The following is a 16,465-nucleotide window of genomic DNA, read 5'->3' on the forward strand; positions in this document are numbered from 1 at the left end:
GTAAGATATCTGGAGCCCTAGATCTGAGATCAAACTTTGCCCTGGTATCCCCTAAGCTAGTACCTCATAGGATCAATTTCTCACCATTAAGCAAAAAATCTTGTTTGATCCTTTCCCCTTCCTTGTCTGGGTTAAGCTCATCATTGGTTGCTAAACCCTATCCTCCTAACCTAGGCTAAGTCCACTTGGTCCCTTGTGGTCTTGCACCTCTGAAAAGTCAATTCTTGAAGAACCATTTGGGAAACCAAGTTCAATAAGGATTTTAGGGATTAGGAATCTCCTTTACAAGCCACATTCCCTTAACCTAACCCTCAAATCCTCACATCCTTCTCCTAGAAGACATTGTACCTTGCTTAAAAAGCAAGCAAGCCCCACTCCTAACCTTCTTCTGGGAAAGGGATCATTAAGGTCACTTCACACTGATTTGTTGATCTATTTTTCATAGGTGACTTTCCCAAGGTTACGTGGGAGCAGGAGCAAGAGCGGGAGTGACATTTCCAGAAGCTCCTAGTTTGGGAGCGATTCCGAGAGTGTTTATATATATATATATATATATATATATTATATTTTTTATATTTTGATGCATACATGTCAACAAAAGCATGTAGAATGATGAATTAGATATAAAAAACATAAAAAAACATATATTGAACCATATAACAACAATCATCTAGAAGTTATAATCTTCATCAACCATGTCCACAAGTTAGTAACATAGTAACATACAACATATTGGGTCTCATGATTCATCAATCTTAAAGTTTCAAGCTTTCAAAATTCAATATATATCATTTATCATCATTGATCACCAAAGTTGTACTTGTAACCTAAGTGTAACCATTACAACAAATAATATCTAACATGAAATGAAATGTTAAAAAATGAAATGAAATGAAACAACTTTCAACTTTCACAAATAATCATATTCATAATTCATTACTAATGAGTTATAACTGCGAACTTCAAACTTCGAACATTAATTGTCATATATTGTTTACAAAAAATATCATAATAATATGAAATAGTCAATAGTTATAAAAACTACTAGAAACTAGAAAAGACAAGTAAATCTATTAGCTATTGCTAGTGCTTGGGCCTCTTGCCGCCACGAGAAATGTCTAATTTTTTAGTCTTGTTGGAAAATTGGGATCTTTGTCATTAATATCACCCTCTAGGCATTAATATCCCAAGGTATTTTTGTCATTACCTCTCAATCTGTATAGGGATCTTTGTCATTAATATCACCCTCTAAGCATTAACATAAGATAAAAAAAGCATAGCATGTCAAGTCAATATTTTGTTTGAGTGATGCGTACATTTTTAGGAGGGTCATGATAGAGGAGTTCAACAACCAATGTCACCAACATCAAGTTACATAGAGGGATTGGTGCTCTTGATTAAATACGAGTTCCATACCCTAATACATGACAAAATCCAATGGAAACATTACAATCCCCCCAATTCTGAAACCTTGAAAAACTGATAAGTTTGCTGGATTTTGAATGAAATCTAAAATACTGCTTTCTCCATATGAAATCCAATGAGGTCGGGACCACTCTCAAACATATTGAGTCATTTCATGGTAATGTTGAAAATTTAAGTAAAAGGATGAAAATGAAGATTAAGGAGAATGCTACTTTTGCTTTAAGAATTTAACATTACCATGAATCACATATCAATACTAGGGCCATAGGCTTGATCATTAGGCTGCTCCACTCAAAAATTATTTGTTTCTTTGAAAAAAATTGCATTTGGAATATTACTGCAAAAAACAAATTGCAAAAACGACTAGATGATCCTGAAAAACCAGGAAGCATTTTTTTTGCTAGGAGTGCGCTCCCGACTAGCTCCCAAGTACGCTCCCTTGCAACCCTGGACTTTCCATATGCCAAGTCTCCTCCCATTGGTGAAAGTCCGTAAAGAGTAGGGAGCCTTAGCTGAGGTGACAGTGGGCTAAGTCTCCATTTGTTGCCCTTAGCCTAGCAGTTGACCCTTTCAGAATCCCTTTTAGGTCCCCTGCTAGTTTGAGCAGTAAGTGGTCAAAAAGAGGCCAAAAAGGGAGAGCACATGGCAAAAGAGGGAGGAAAAAGCCCTAAAAGGGGTGCGGCCAGGTCTTAAGGGTCCACGACAAGCTATCTAGGGCTTAGGAGGGGGTCCAAGGCCTTCTATGCTCATGGCCAAGCCAAAAATGGCCTTAAACCCTTGACACAGGGCCAAGGAAGGAGGCTGAGGCCCTTAGGGGCTTACGGCCAGCCTCTAGGAGGCTTGGAAGGCTGACGCAAGGCCTTAGGAGGAAGACGTTGGGCTTGGAGAGGGCAGATCTGGGCCTGGGAGCCCTAAAACTTGAAACCCTTGCTCTGAAAATTTTATTTGCTTCAGATCTTCAATTTTACTGCAAAATCTTCAATGGCTGGCCCTGCAAAAATTTTTAGAGGCTAGATCTTACCCTCAAGGGCCTAGATCTAGCTCCAATCCAACTCTTTCCACTTGATCTCACCTGCACAGATGAAAATTAAAATACCCAAAACCCCAATATATACAAAAATTCATACCCCAAAAACCACAGTTGCAAAACCAAGATTAGAAAAATAAAATAATTTACAAGTGTATTATACAAATTATATTTACAAAATATACATGTAAAATGCTTGGAATATTTTTGAAATTTTATAAATCTTTAGTAGTGGCTAAATGTATTTCGAAAGATAAATAATAAACTACAGCCTTACCGTAGTTAGAACAACATAAAAATAATTAGAGTCCAAACATAGTAAACCTCTATCCAAAGTTTGTGAACTTGGAGTCCAAGGGTTGGGGAACCCGCAAACACTATATATTTATGAAGATCAAATAGTTAGAAAACCCAGTGAATCGGATCACCTAAGATAAGCCCACAACTTACCAATACAATGTTACTATCCCCTACAATGAAATAACGATCAAAATATTTATAAAGCATAATATAGGAAGGTCAGTACCCAACACATATCACAAATTATCAGATCAAAGACACCATGAAATGCACCCTGTTGTCGCACAGAATGTCTAGGCACCACGACAACGGTTCAAATCGGGGTCTATCACCCTGATCCCCAATCTCTCTGTTTAAGCTATCTCCCTATCGCTGGCTAAGGGGGGTAGACCCTATGGAAAAATGGAATGAAAAAGAACTAGTTGGGAACCAACCAATTTGAGAGACACAGTGAAACAACCAAGTATTTGATTAAGATTTAGCAAGATTTATAGGATTTGATTAGATTTTAAACGATTGATATCAGTGCCTTAAGGAGTCAACGGTCTTGCTAGGGAAATTAAGACCAAGTAATTGATTAACAACTGTTGCTTAGATGAATGACTATCTTATATGAAATGCAGATCCTAAAACTGATGTGAGATGCAAGAATCTTGGTTAATTTTAATTAAATGCCTAATTGAATTTGAATATTTCGATCATTTCTATGTTGAGCCTGATTTCGTAGTAATTGGTAGACAGAAGATAAGGAGAAGCACACTAAGGTGTGATTAACAATACCTCTCCTGAAATTCTAACATACTCGTCGGTGCCTCTGACGCTGCAGAGAGTTATGGCTCTGACGACTACAAGGTCAATGTTTTAAGTAATATTAAAATAGACTTCTCGAGCAAAAACTGATGGATACCTATCTCTCTATTGACCAAGCTTATGCTTGGAAGTAAATTTTATCTATGCAAATTTAACTTATATGCGAATGCACTAGATGATGGAATGAAGTTAGACTCGAGGATCAAAAACACTTGTGTCGCAAAATCCCTTAATCACCAAAATAAAATGTTCGTTGTATTGGATGAAGACTTAAAAATAAACCCCTGAAAATATTACAATTAAACCACAAGCTTATTTCAAATCTTCTACATTCTTTCAGATGTAATTATAGCTCAGAAAGAACAAAAACTTCTTTGCAATTTAATATCAATGTCAACAGATGCTCACAAATATTCATTTTATGAAACACAAGATATGTATTTTATCACAATTCCATGACAGAGTACTTATTTTTCAGAAATTAGTTTTTAGAAGAGCAATAAGAAAAACTTTATGACAGCAACAATATGACAATGAAAACAGTAAACTATCAATGATATCTTTATGCAAAAAATTTACCGAAAATTTTTCAAACTTGCCCACATGAATTATCAAAAATTTTCAACTTGTTATGATGTGATTTCCAGAATTATATCAGATCTAATATACTTATTACAACCAGCGATTGAAACATTAAATAAGCCTAATGATGAATGCCCAACTCAATAAATTAATTCCTTAATGTATTAGACAACTTAGGCACTGATTTTACGCTAACCCCACATGAAATTTTGCCACTATTATATTTCAGACTTCAGAAACAGAATTATTCAGAGATAACAGTCACCCAAAATGTAGATCTAGGCCAAATTTTTGATACACATCAAACATAAATGATTTATTAATATATTTAGCAATTTTTTTTAGTTAATTTCAAACCACTTAGATGTGTTTTTCACCACTATTAGAAAGGTATATGACTGCTATAGCAAACAGTGAGGAAAAAGATGGTTTAAAGATCAAACCCTTAGGCCCTAGGCCTTGAAGATCACTTGCTCAAGTTGCCAAAAATATTTCAATACCTGAAACACAAATTTTTACCAAATTTTTTGCAAAACCCACCAATGATTAGCTTCAAAATATCAAATATTCAAATTAGAAATGGAACAAGGGAATCTAGGGCCAATGAGAGCTAGCAATAGGCCCATTAGAACTAGCGTTGGGCTAAGAGAAGGCAGATCTGGGCTTAGGAGTCCCAAAACTTGAAACCCTTGTTCTGAAAAAATTATTTTGATTTAGATCTTTAGATTTATTGCAAAATCTTTAATGGTTGGCCTTGCAAAAATATTTGGGACAAGATATTGCCCTCCAGAGCCTAGATCTATCTCAAAACACCAAGATTTGCTTGAAAAAAATCTCAGATCTGAAGATTTACTTAGCTGACTTCTCAGATCTATTCCTGCAAACAATCTTTGAACCCAGATCTTACCCTCCAGGATCTAGATCTAGCTCAAATCTGAAGATTTTCTTCACTGATTTCTTAGATCTATTCCTGCAAACAATCTTTGAGCCCAGATCTTGCCTTCCAGGGTCTAGATCTAGCTCAGATCTGAAAATTTTCTTGGTTGATTTCTCAGATATATTTTTGCACAAATGAAAAGAGGAAAACCCAATATCCAATATGTACAAAAATAGAGAAAATCCCAAAAACCCAAGTGTTAAAATTCAAAATTATGTTACAAAAATTTCATATCTACACAAGTAAATAATAGATCTATACAAATAAAATACAGATCTATACAAATAATTTACAGATCTATCAAATCTGAGGAGTATGAGTCCAACTCAGCTCCCAGATCTGATAATCTAAGGCTCTTAATAGCCAGATCTATCAAAATTTCCACAAAATATTTAAAAGGTTTTCAAAATTTTAGAGAGGTACTAGCCAAAAAACACCCTGCAAAATAAAATATATATATATATATATATATATATATATATATATATATATATCGTTAGATAAATCCCAAGGCTTATATGAAGTAGTCTTTTCAGAAAATATGTGTTGAGATTGGCTGGTCCAACCGAGGACTATCCCCAAACGCTCAATGAGAACCAGAGAGATCTTCTGCAAACACTAGATCAACCATCAAATCAAGTAGAGAAATATAACAACAATAAAATTCTGAAGAAATAGAGATACCTGCTACTTCAATCAAAATTAAAAATGTTACCCTAGATTCAACAAACTGAATAAGATACCTGTATTCAAATTATTCTAAGAGAGCTATTGATTGATAGTTTTCACATAATATTAAGCAGAAATTAAAACAATGTTACCATAAATTCATGAAAAGGAACACTACAGCATATTGAATCCCCAAAGATTTTTGCATTAATTGAAAAAAGTATACAAGAGAACTTGAGAGCTTAGTACATGATCCAGAGATCGGATCCACTGACTGACAAATGACCTCCTATTTAAAGATAAATCCTTCAACAACTAGTTCGAGTGATCTTTGTCAAAGCAATCTCGACCGTTGATGAGAATTAAAATTTCTTTTAATCTCATCAATCGAAATTTTAAATTATTGAGGAAATTTGAATTTTTCAATTAAATGCATTTTAATTAATTCAAAATTAAAATTTTGAATTAATTTCCTCAAAATTTTGACTTTCACTTAACCCCAGGGACCAAAGGCTTAAAATTTAGCAAAATAATTAATTTACCTTAGTCCTTGGACCTCTTAAAATTTATTTTTTAAGGACCAATGAATTTTGCCTTCAGAGAATTTAAATTTACCTAGGACCTATAATTAATTAAATTTCTGGCTTAGGATTTTAATTAATTTTTGACCAGAAAATTTAATTGTTTAACCTATGAGGGGATAAATTATTTTTCCAACTCTTAAGACACTTTACATCATGATTTTCACATTTTTTACATCTCAAGGGGGAAAACCCATTTGCAAAAGACCTTCACAGACTACCTAGTTATGCGACACAAATATAATCTAGCAGATCAAGCAATTTGTAATAAAATAACTTAATCAAATAGTTAGGATTATTCCCAAATCACTTTTACATAGACTCGATCTAGAACATTAGAACTCCCCTAAGATCCCAGTAACAAAATCCATTCTGACTTTGGGGTAAGGCTGAAGGAAAACTCTGCCGACCATCCAAGAATGGATCGGTGAGACAAAAAACCTCCCGGAATGTAGATCGTCACCAGAAAATTAGGTTTACCTAGGTGATTACATACACGACACGAATCCACTGAGATTATTTACATTATACACATGCAAACTGGGTTTACATTATAAGATGATGATAGCTGGACGGCACGAACACATCAATCAGGCACTATCCCTTTTGCGAAAAAAAAAGGGGGTGTACTGCTATGGGTTGTTGACACGTAGTGGTCAACACACCCCAAAGTCTTTATTATGATTATTCCAACATTCCCAGTGGAATAATAATTTACATCATCTTTTCAGAGTTACATGAGCCAAAACTAGATGACTTCAGACACAAATGACTCTCAATTTATAGATAAATCCTCCAAGTGGAAAAATAACGTCTAGTTGGCTTGATCCCTGTCAAAATCATCTTGGGCATCGAAAAATATTTGTTCATCTTTTAATCTCCACCATTGAAAAAAAATATTTTTGAGAAATTTTCAAATTTTTTATTTTACCCATTTTTTATTAGCTCAAAATTAATTATTTTTAGCTAATTTCCTTGAAAAATTAATTGTGACTTGACCTCCAAGGCCCAAGGGTCCAATTTTATTTCCAATATTCCCTTGGCGGAGGACCTCCAAAAATTAATTTCTTTACTACTCATGAATTTTTCCACTTGAAGAATTTAATTTCTCTAGGACTTTAAAGTTGACTCTAATCAATTAATTTTTTGACTTAAGATTAATTTAATTTTTGCCAGAAAAATTAATTAATTGATACTTGAGGGGATTAAATAGTTTTTCCACACTCTAATATTTTAGCCATGGTGTCTAAGTATGAGAGACCATGCACTAAAATATTTTTTACATAAGATGATTACATTTTCAACCCTTAAATTACACAACCAATTCTATGACACAACATAATCTAATAGGCCAAGTGATTTGTAATAAAATAATTTAGCCAATTAGCTTAAATTCTTCCCAAATCACTTTTACACAAGACTCGACAAAAACACTAGAACTCACCTAAGACTTTGAAGACAAATTCCACCCTAACTTTGGGGTGAGGTTGGAGGGAAAAGCTCTGCTAACCATCCGTGTTTAGAAACGCAGATGAATTAGGGAGATGAAAAATCTCCTAGGATGAAATTTTCACCAAAATAATAGGCTTACCTAGGTTTATTACATACATACATGGTCTTATTAGCATCATTTACATTACAAATTTGCAGAATGAATTTATAATGATTCAATAAACCAATGTCTTGATAATCTCAATCTTTTGAAAAAATTGGTACATCTGCTTCTTCGGAACTTTGACAAAAGTGAGTGCAACAGGTCCCCAAATCTTCCTTTTTGGGAAACACGTCCCCAACACTGAGGACATGTTTCCCCAGGTGTCTCGCCATCCCCTGAGTGTGGGAAACATGGGGGGCATTCCCCCCACCATGTGGGAAGCGTCCCCATGGAACATGCATGCTTGATCTCTTGGGTTTCTATTCTTAGTATTTGGATTGTTGCTACTGTGCTCATATCAAGAAAGAGGAAAATTTATGACCATCCATCTCTCAAGGAACTTTGTTGGATCCTTTTGGAGAGGGGAATTTGAATAATGCCTAGAACTGCAACTGTTATGAGCAAAATTTGAAAGCACATACACCATGATGATAAAAAATTCATATGCTGCCATTGAAGAACTTCCAAGACAAGGTGAAAAAATGGTCTTTTATGTAGCCGCACACAAATATAAATAGCAAGAACATTGGCACTTTCTTAGTAGATGATAGTGCATTTTCTTTATAGAAAAACAAAAGAGAATTATAAAGATACAACAAGCCATATTCAATCAGGAGGATTCATTCAATCAGTTCATATTAAAAGAATTGTGTAGATTCAATCAGCCGTTCCAATTCAAAGGGTTGTGGAGCTTCAGTAAACAATTCCCAAGGGTTCTGTGTCCTCAGCTAAACAATTCCCAGAGGGTTATCAAAATTTAGTAAACTGCAAATCAGAGCAGACCATGACCTCAAATTGAGGGAAAAATAAGAATAAATATATTATAGTGAAAATTGCTGAGATTCATATAAGAATTATGACCAAATTGATCAGTTCCATTGCTTTGGTTTTCTACTTAAAATGTAGCCCAGCAAGTTCTACAAGTCAAATTGGGAAACAAATAAAACTAGTACATACTGGGAGAAATGACATATGTGTAGAACCTCAAAACTTAAGCATAGACAAGACTGTGGAAGCCACATGTTCCTCGTGAAATTTTAACCTCTCAAAGGACATATATGTTTAGGCTAACAGATCAACATGAATTTTCATATAATGGCCATCACAAAGAAACTATGCATTCATCACATATTTACTGCATGCCATAAATTCCAATAATAGATCTAAGATAACCTCATCCCATTAATAAACAATTAAAGATACTTAATATGTGCATGGTTACAAAACTTCAGGCATATACACCTATTCTTATAAATCAGCAAAATATCTAGCTTAAACACCCTAGATCCTAATATAGAGATGCATATAGACCAAAGGAACTTCAACTAAGCCAGATATTTTACATGTTTTTAGTATTTGATCACTTACCAGATGACACAGGTTTCTCATGGTGCGCGACTGGCTGAGTAGGCTACACTCCACAACAACAACAAATTTAGAAAGACAACAATTTAAGCAGCATTGAAGAAAAAAAGGGATCAATATTGACAGAAAAGGACACAAGATGAATCCAAATGTAATCAATAAAATCATTATTAAAAAAAAGACATTACCCTTACCTGATCAACAGCAACTCCAGATATATTTTTCCTTGCAAGTAAAGACCGTGATTTCTGAACTTTTTCAGTTCCTGGTGCTTTATCGGGCTCAGAAACTTCCTGATTTATGCAGCACAGAATGGAATGAAACAAGACACAAACGCATAGAGTTGAGAATCCTAACAAAATTCAACTATAAGACTTACTTCTTGCTAGCCTAGCTTTGAAGACTTGGTCATAGCAAATCTTGATTTTAGTGGTGGAGAATGATACCTTGGCAGATCTGTGTTGCTGTAATGCAGCTTCCACTGCCTTGCTGCCACCAATAAATGATGGATGCGAAGTGTTGATATAGTCCATCTTTACTCAATTTTTTTTTTTTTTTTTTTATGAAAATCATTCATCAAATGCAAAAGAATGATTATAAAGACACTTAAGACAGAGAAACAAGAAATATCCAATGAATTGTGTTGCACTTTTTCAATAATTCTACTAAAAAATTAACTTGAAATAACTACACAAATCAACAATATATTGCAGTGGAGAAAACAAAAACTCCCAAAATGATATCTAGAGGCTAATTAGTGTGTTTCATCAGTACCTCCATGGCAATAAGATTTTCAATCATACACTCCGCAGGAGCCAGACCTTCCTGTAAAAAGATCCCTACAACTTCTTACATAAAGCAGGAAACCGTTGTAGCTCGACTGTTTCACATTGATGAGCTATCTGAAAATAGGTGGGATTATAGAAATAATTTCAAAATGATATCATACTAATAGGGACTACTAGTCAAACATAAAATGTGCAAGTTCTAAAAGACTAAGAAAAAACTTAGAATGAGAAAGATGACAAGTTAATAAATATCAATTCAATACCTTTACCAACTCATCATAAATAAAACGAGCACATTGAAGGCTTGGATCTAATAAACGAAAAATGTGCCTTCTTACTAGAACTTCAAAAGGAACCTGTCAAATTTTGTGGTAACAGACAATTTCAATGATCAGAAGAAAATCATAGATGTCTTTGGACCATATTATAGTCAGAATATATGTAAATGTTAGCAACTTTGTGAAATAAGAAGGATATTTATCTGAGTGCTTCATTTGGGTATTTCACTCTCCAGGTCATGCTTCCCCCACACTTATAAAGAAATGCATAGTGATATTGTCAATGAATGCAGAGTGCTGTTAAGCATATCATTAGAGAACAAAGAAACACTAAGATAAATCTTAAAATATAATCAGTTTGAGCTAGGTAAATCAAAACTCAATCATGTCTAAAGTTTGCAAAATTTGTCTTTTGTATACGTTGTCGCACGAATTGGCACGACAACGCTCAGACCGGGGGCTGTCACTATGATCCCCGGTCTCTCCGTTTAAGCCTGTCTCCTGCAGCTAAGGGGGGTAGACCCTATGAGGTGATGGAGGTCAACTGCCAAACAGTTGGGCTGGGAGACGAGATGCACTAAGATGATTTTATTAATTTGATAGATCAGTGCCTTAAGAGATTGGTGCTTAAATGATTACTAGCTAGATGATATAAGAACATGAACCACAGACAGCAATCATTTATCATCAAATAAAGAGAACAATGCTTTAAATATCCAGTAAAACCACAAAGCTCTTCAAATAACGACATCCAGCGAACTAAGAGAAATAAATTGATTTAAACAACAGCGAATTTAACCGGATATCAATTTCGTATCCCGCCTCTGAAAATTTTATATCTCAGCATGAATAGCATAAATAAAAAGACTGAAACTGGCAAAGTAATTTTCCAAAAGATTTTTATATTTTTTTATATATATATATATATATTTTTATCTTTTATGAAAATTAAAAAAAAAAAAAATCTAACATATAAAAAAAAAATCTACGTTTATAAAAAAAAAAAAAACTAAAGTTATAAAAAAAAAATCTAAAACATCAAATTAAATCTAAACATTAATATGATATTATGAAACAAACTAAATGAAATTATTAAAATCTGAAACGTAACTGACATGAAACAATTTAAGCTCTATTACAAAACTTAAAAAAATTTAATCGAAACTATAACCTAAGCTAACCTACGCTACAGGATTAACTGCGTTAAAAATAAATCAAACGATGAATCAAAAGCAACAGCGGAACGTATTCAGACTTGGGCACGAAAACTTAAATGAAACACGGCTTAAGAGGAAACCGCAGGCCAAACCCAAAAAACGACGCAGTCACAATATCAACGCACGAGAGTAAATGAATATCAGAGGCAGCAAGACCCAGTACACGAAAGCGAGAATGAAGCGAGGGTTTCGTTGACGGGAGCAAAGATTTCGTTGATGTTTAGAGCAGAGAAATGGCGTGATGCAAGCCCCAGAAACGCAATGCAAGCAGTCGACAAACAAATAAATGCCCAGAAATAACGAAATCGTGACCCTGGCTCGAAAAGAAACTGCGCAATAAAGCTAAATTCGTGATGCGGTGATGGGATTAGATGCAAGAAGTCGAAAAATGGTTAATGCTCACCCCTTTTATATGCGAAAATACAGAAAAAACGTGAATGCTAACAACGCCTGGCAAACAAAAATGACTTATGAAAAACAACGGCAGCGAATAATAGATTCAACGCAGCTGCATAAGCACTCTGAGCACAAAATCGTGAATGCATATACACAGAAACAAGGCGTCAAAATGATGAGCAGCGTTTGGGATTATGCTTTTCCGTACAAAACTCAGGTCAAGACGATTTTACGCTGACATTCCAACAAGAACAGGTTTGCAAGCAAACGGAAAGCGTACCTTATGGAAATCGATTGAGAGATTACGTCAGTTTGCAGATATCTCACCCAGATTTGATAGTGTTTGTTTGTGCTAAAGGCATTGTGAGACACGACCCACAGATTCCCGGTTCTGATGACGGCTGTAGGCTGAGGGGCAGAACTATGATAATGATTTGAACCCAGTACAAAATTTTAAATTTTTTCCCGCTCCAGAAACCTTGAGAAATTTCTAGATTTGATGTACCTGTAATCTGCAAAGACGGGAGAGAAACCGCAACATAATATACGCATAAAACAAAAATTTGAAACCCTAGATTAGCTTAATAAATGTACAGATTTGGCCCCTTAACAGCCAGATTTAGCAAATAATAACATGAATACTTCAGGTTATCAAACAAGATTCAGAAATCTCTTATGTAAATCAGAAAAGCAACTTTAAAATGATTAACCCAGGGCAAAATCAGCTGGACTCTGCAAAGAAAAACCTGTGGGAGTCGGCTGGTTCAGCCTAGAACTTCCCCAAACGCCCACCAATGTCCTTCACCTAGAGATTTCCTGCACATCTCAAGCAACCATCAATAAAGAGAGCAAGAATGCTGCTAGATCTCAGGAAATAATGGAGATACCTGCCATTATTTCAGAAACCCTAACAACACTCAAGCCCTAGCAAGTGAACAAGATACCTGTGCTCACAATACTCTGAAAACAAGCTATTATTAATGGCTGAAAATTGAAATATGCAGAAAAGTAAACATCTCACAGCAATTCCAGAGAGTAACACCAGCAAGATTTGGACCCCAAAGTCTTCTTTTATTAACCAGAAATCAGATTACAAGAGAGCTTTTTTCAGTACAGACTCACAGATCAGATAAACCCCTGAAATGACCCCCTAAGACCCTATATAAAGGAAATGATCCCAACGGCTAGTTTGAGTGATCCATGTTGAAGTGATCTCAACCGTCGATGAGGATTAAGACATCTCTTAATCTCATCCGTCGATTTTATTAAAAAATGATATTTTGCATGCATTCACAAAAAATATTATTATTTTATTATTTAGGGTTTTTGCTTTATTTTATGAACTTTTTATTATTTTTTATTTATTTCATTTTTTAATTTTTTAATTTTTTAATTTTTATTTTGTTTTATTATTTTAGTATTTCATTTATTTTCTTAAATGGATCATTCGAACTAAGCCGTTGGAAACATCACCTAGGACCTAGGACTTAGGACTCATGAGGGGACTAAAACATTTTTCAACCCTCAAGACACATTACATCATGACTTTTACAATTTACATCTTAAGGGGACAAACCCACTTAATACAGACCCTCACAAAATACCCAGTTTCTGCAACACAACTATAATCTAGCAGATTAACACACTAGGATTCTCCTAAAGTTCTAATAACAAAATGCATCCCGGCTTTGGGGTCAGGTTGAAGGAAAACTCTGCCGATCGTAGATCGGTGAGACGAAAAACCTCCCGGGACGTAGATTATCATTAGAAAGTTAGGTCCACCTAGGCAATTTTACATACATGACTCTGATCTGCTTAGATTATTTACAATTCATACATGCAGACTGGGTTTACAATTAAAATGATCAAGCTGTTGATGACTGTAGGCTGGCACGGACACGTCGCTCAGGTGCTGCCCCTTTTTGCAAAGAAAGGGGGGTGTACTGCATGGGTAGTTGACCGGTAGTGGTCAACATCTGGCTCTACTTGGGGACACGTTGCTGCACTGTAGGAATGTGAGAATCCAGAATCTGCATCCATACAACACACAAATAAAAATAAGTAGCGTCCATTCCAAAATCATCATATATATTAAGTACAGGAAAGATAAAAGCTCTTCATTTATTGACTAACTAATAACATGAAACGTAAATCTAATCCTAAAAACAGAAATGAAATGTTGAAAAGACAAGGAGTAGGGATAGAAATACAATACAAAAGATGCCCCATGGCATCAGATATCATCTCTGAAGAACAACTTGAGCATTTGGCCGTTCGCTGGTAGATCAAGTGGTTCACCATCCAATCTGCTCAAGTAGAATGAGTTTGGCCCAGCTATATCTCTAATGATGTATGGTCCCAGCCATAAACTGTCAAACTTCTTATGTTTTCCCGGTTTTTCATTCTTGCGATCCCAAAGTAAAACCATGTCTCCAACCTGCAAAGATCTAGATCGAGAGCATTTATCAAAGCTTTTCTTAATGTTAGATTGATTTTTACATATAGCCTCAAAAGCTGTACGACGAGCCTCATCTAATTCCACAATCTGATCTATCCTATTCTGAACAACATCTTTACTGGTGGAAAAATTTTGGAGAAGTTGATAAGCTGGCAATTTTAGGTGCACAGGTAAGGTAACATCCAAGCCATAAACTAATTCAAAAGGAGATTTACCAGTAGACTTCTTCTTAGTAATCCTGTCTGCCCACAAAGCATACTTGATTTTGCTGTCCCAAGACTTCTTGTTATCTCCTACTATCTTCTTTATAATGGTTATGAGATTTTTATTACTTGATTCAGCCAAACCATTACCCTGAGGATAGTAGTTTGACGAATGGGATAAGACAATGCCATACTTGAAACAAAAAGATGTAAACTCTGAAGAACTAAAAGCCTTGGCATTGTCCGTAGTGATCTTAGCAGGGACACCAAATCGAGTAATGATATTATTTTCAATGAAATCCATAATAACCTTTTCAGTGGCATTCTTAGCAGGAATGGCTTCGACCCATTTAGTGAAATAATCTGTAGCAGTCAAAATCCATGAGTAGCCATTGCTAGAATTTTCATGGAACTTCCCTATGAAGTCCAGACCCCAATGCTGAAAAGGTGCCTCTACAATAACAGGTTGTAGAGGAAGGGCAGCAAGCTTCTGTTTCCCAGTGAAGAGTTGAGAAGCTTGACACGTTCTAACATACTTGTGCACATCAGAAAAAATCGAAGGCCAATAATAGCCAGCCCTCAGGATTTTGTGGGCGGTAGTTCTGGCGGCATAATGACCACCACAAAATCCTGAATGAAATTCGGAAATCAGTCTTTTGGACTCAACATCGTCAACACACCTAAGCACTATGCCCTCAGGATTTCTCCATCCAAGGCCATCCTTCATAAGGCAATACTTAGTGGCCTTTAATCTAAGAGCCCTTCTCTTATGAGCGACTAAATGGTTAGGACATGCAAGATTTGTTAAGTAGTAAACTATGTCCTTATACCATTCATGCTCAGCTAACCTTCTTAATTCTGGTGAAGATAGATCGTCAAGGCAGAACAAACCAAGAGTCTTTTCATTACTTTCAGTTAACATTTGAGCTAAACCTTGGCCTTTGATCAGCTTGGTGGGTCTAATTTCTAAATCATACTCCTGTATCTTAGTAACCCACCTAGCACGAGTCCCTAAGAAATCAGTCTGAGTTAATATGTCCTTAACAGCAGAATGTGGGACGAAAGCAATGATCTTAGAATAACCCACATAAGTTTTAAAATGCTTAAGAGACTTGACCAGGGCATAGGCCTGCTTTTCCATGGTATTGTACTTCAACTCAGAGTTTTGAAGTGCTCTACTCATGAAAGCAATAGGCTGCTCATGACCATCTTTATTCTTTTGAAGCAAGACACCGGCAATGGTATCTTCAGAAGCGAAAGAAAAAATCATGAAATCCTTGGAGTAATCAGGACTAACTAGGACAGGAGCTTTTGCGATAGCAGACTTGATTTCTTGGAAAGCCTTTTTGCCCTCTTCTTGCCAGACAAATTTCGCATCTTTCTTCAGAAGACTTTGAATGGGCTTAGCTATTTCTGCATAATTTGGGATGAATCTTCTAATAAAATTTATCTTTCCAAGGAAAGACTGAAGGGACTTGAGATTATGCGGGAGAGGAATCTTTTGAATTGCTTCAACTCGTTCGGGATCGACCTTGATTCCTTCCTTAGAAATGATATGACCCAGTAATTTCCCTTCTGTTACCCCAAAAACAGATTTAGCCGGATTCAAAGAAATTCCATATTCTCTGCATCTATCGAAAACTTTCCTAAGATGATCTATATGACTGATACCATCTTTAGAGAAAACAGTAAGATCGTCTTGGTAAATTTCGATAATTTTCCCGATTAACCCTTTGAAGGCATAATCCATGGCCCTCTGGAATGTAGCCCCAGCA

The 16,465-nt window shown here is 35.5% G+C and overlaps 1 pseudogene across 1 annotated transcript in view; it reads right to left on the reverse strand.

Moving 5' to 3' along the window:
• Window positions 1-16,465, reverse strand: part of LOC149207737 (dynamin-related protein 3A-like) — a 409,797-nt pseudogene that overhangs the window by 46,818 nt on the left and 346,514 nt on the right. Inside the window, exons 11-15 of the transcript XR_016252705.1 lie at window positions 10,402-10,494; window positions 10,125-10,252; window positions 9,797-9,883; window positions 9,545-9,643; window positions 9,354-9,396 (exon numbers count right to left, since the gene is read on the reverse strand). The product of XR_016252705.1 is annotated as a dynamin-related protein 3A-like (transcript). The remainder of the gene's footprint in view (window positions 1-9,353; window positions 9,397-9,544; window positions 9,644-9,796; window positions 9,884-10,124; window positions 10,253-10,401; window positions 10,495-16,465) is intronic.

The sequence above is a fragment of the Pinus tabuliformis genome, chromosome 1_2 (genome assembly GCF_031772625.1).
Source record: "Pinus tabuliformis cultivar Carrire ecotype Pingquan chromosome 1_2, CPIR1, whole genome shotgun sequence".
Lineage (NCBI taxonomy): Eukaryota > Viridiplantae > Streptophyta > Pinopsida > Pinales > Pinaceae > Pinus > Pinus tabuliformis.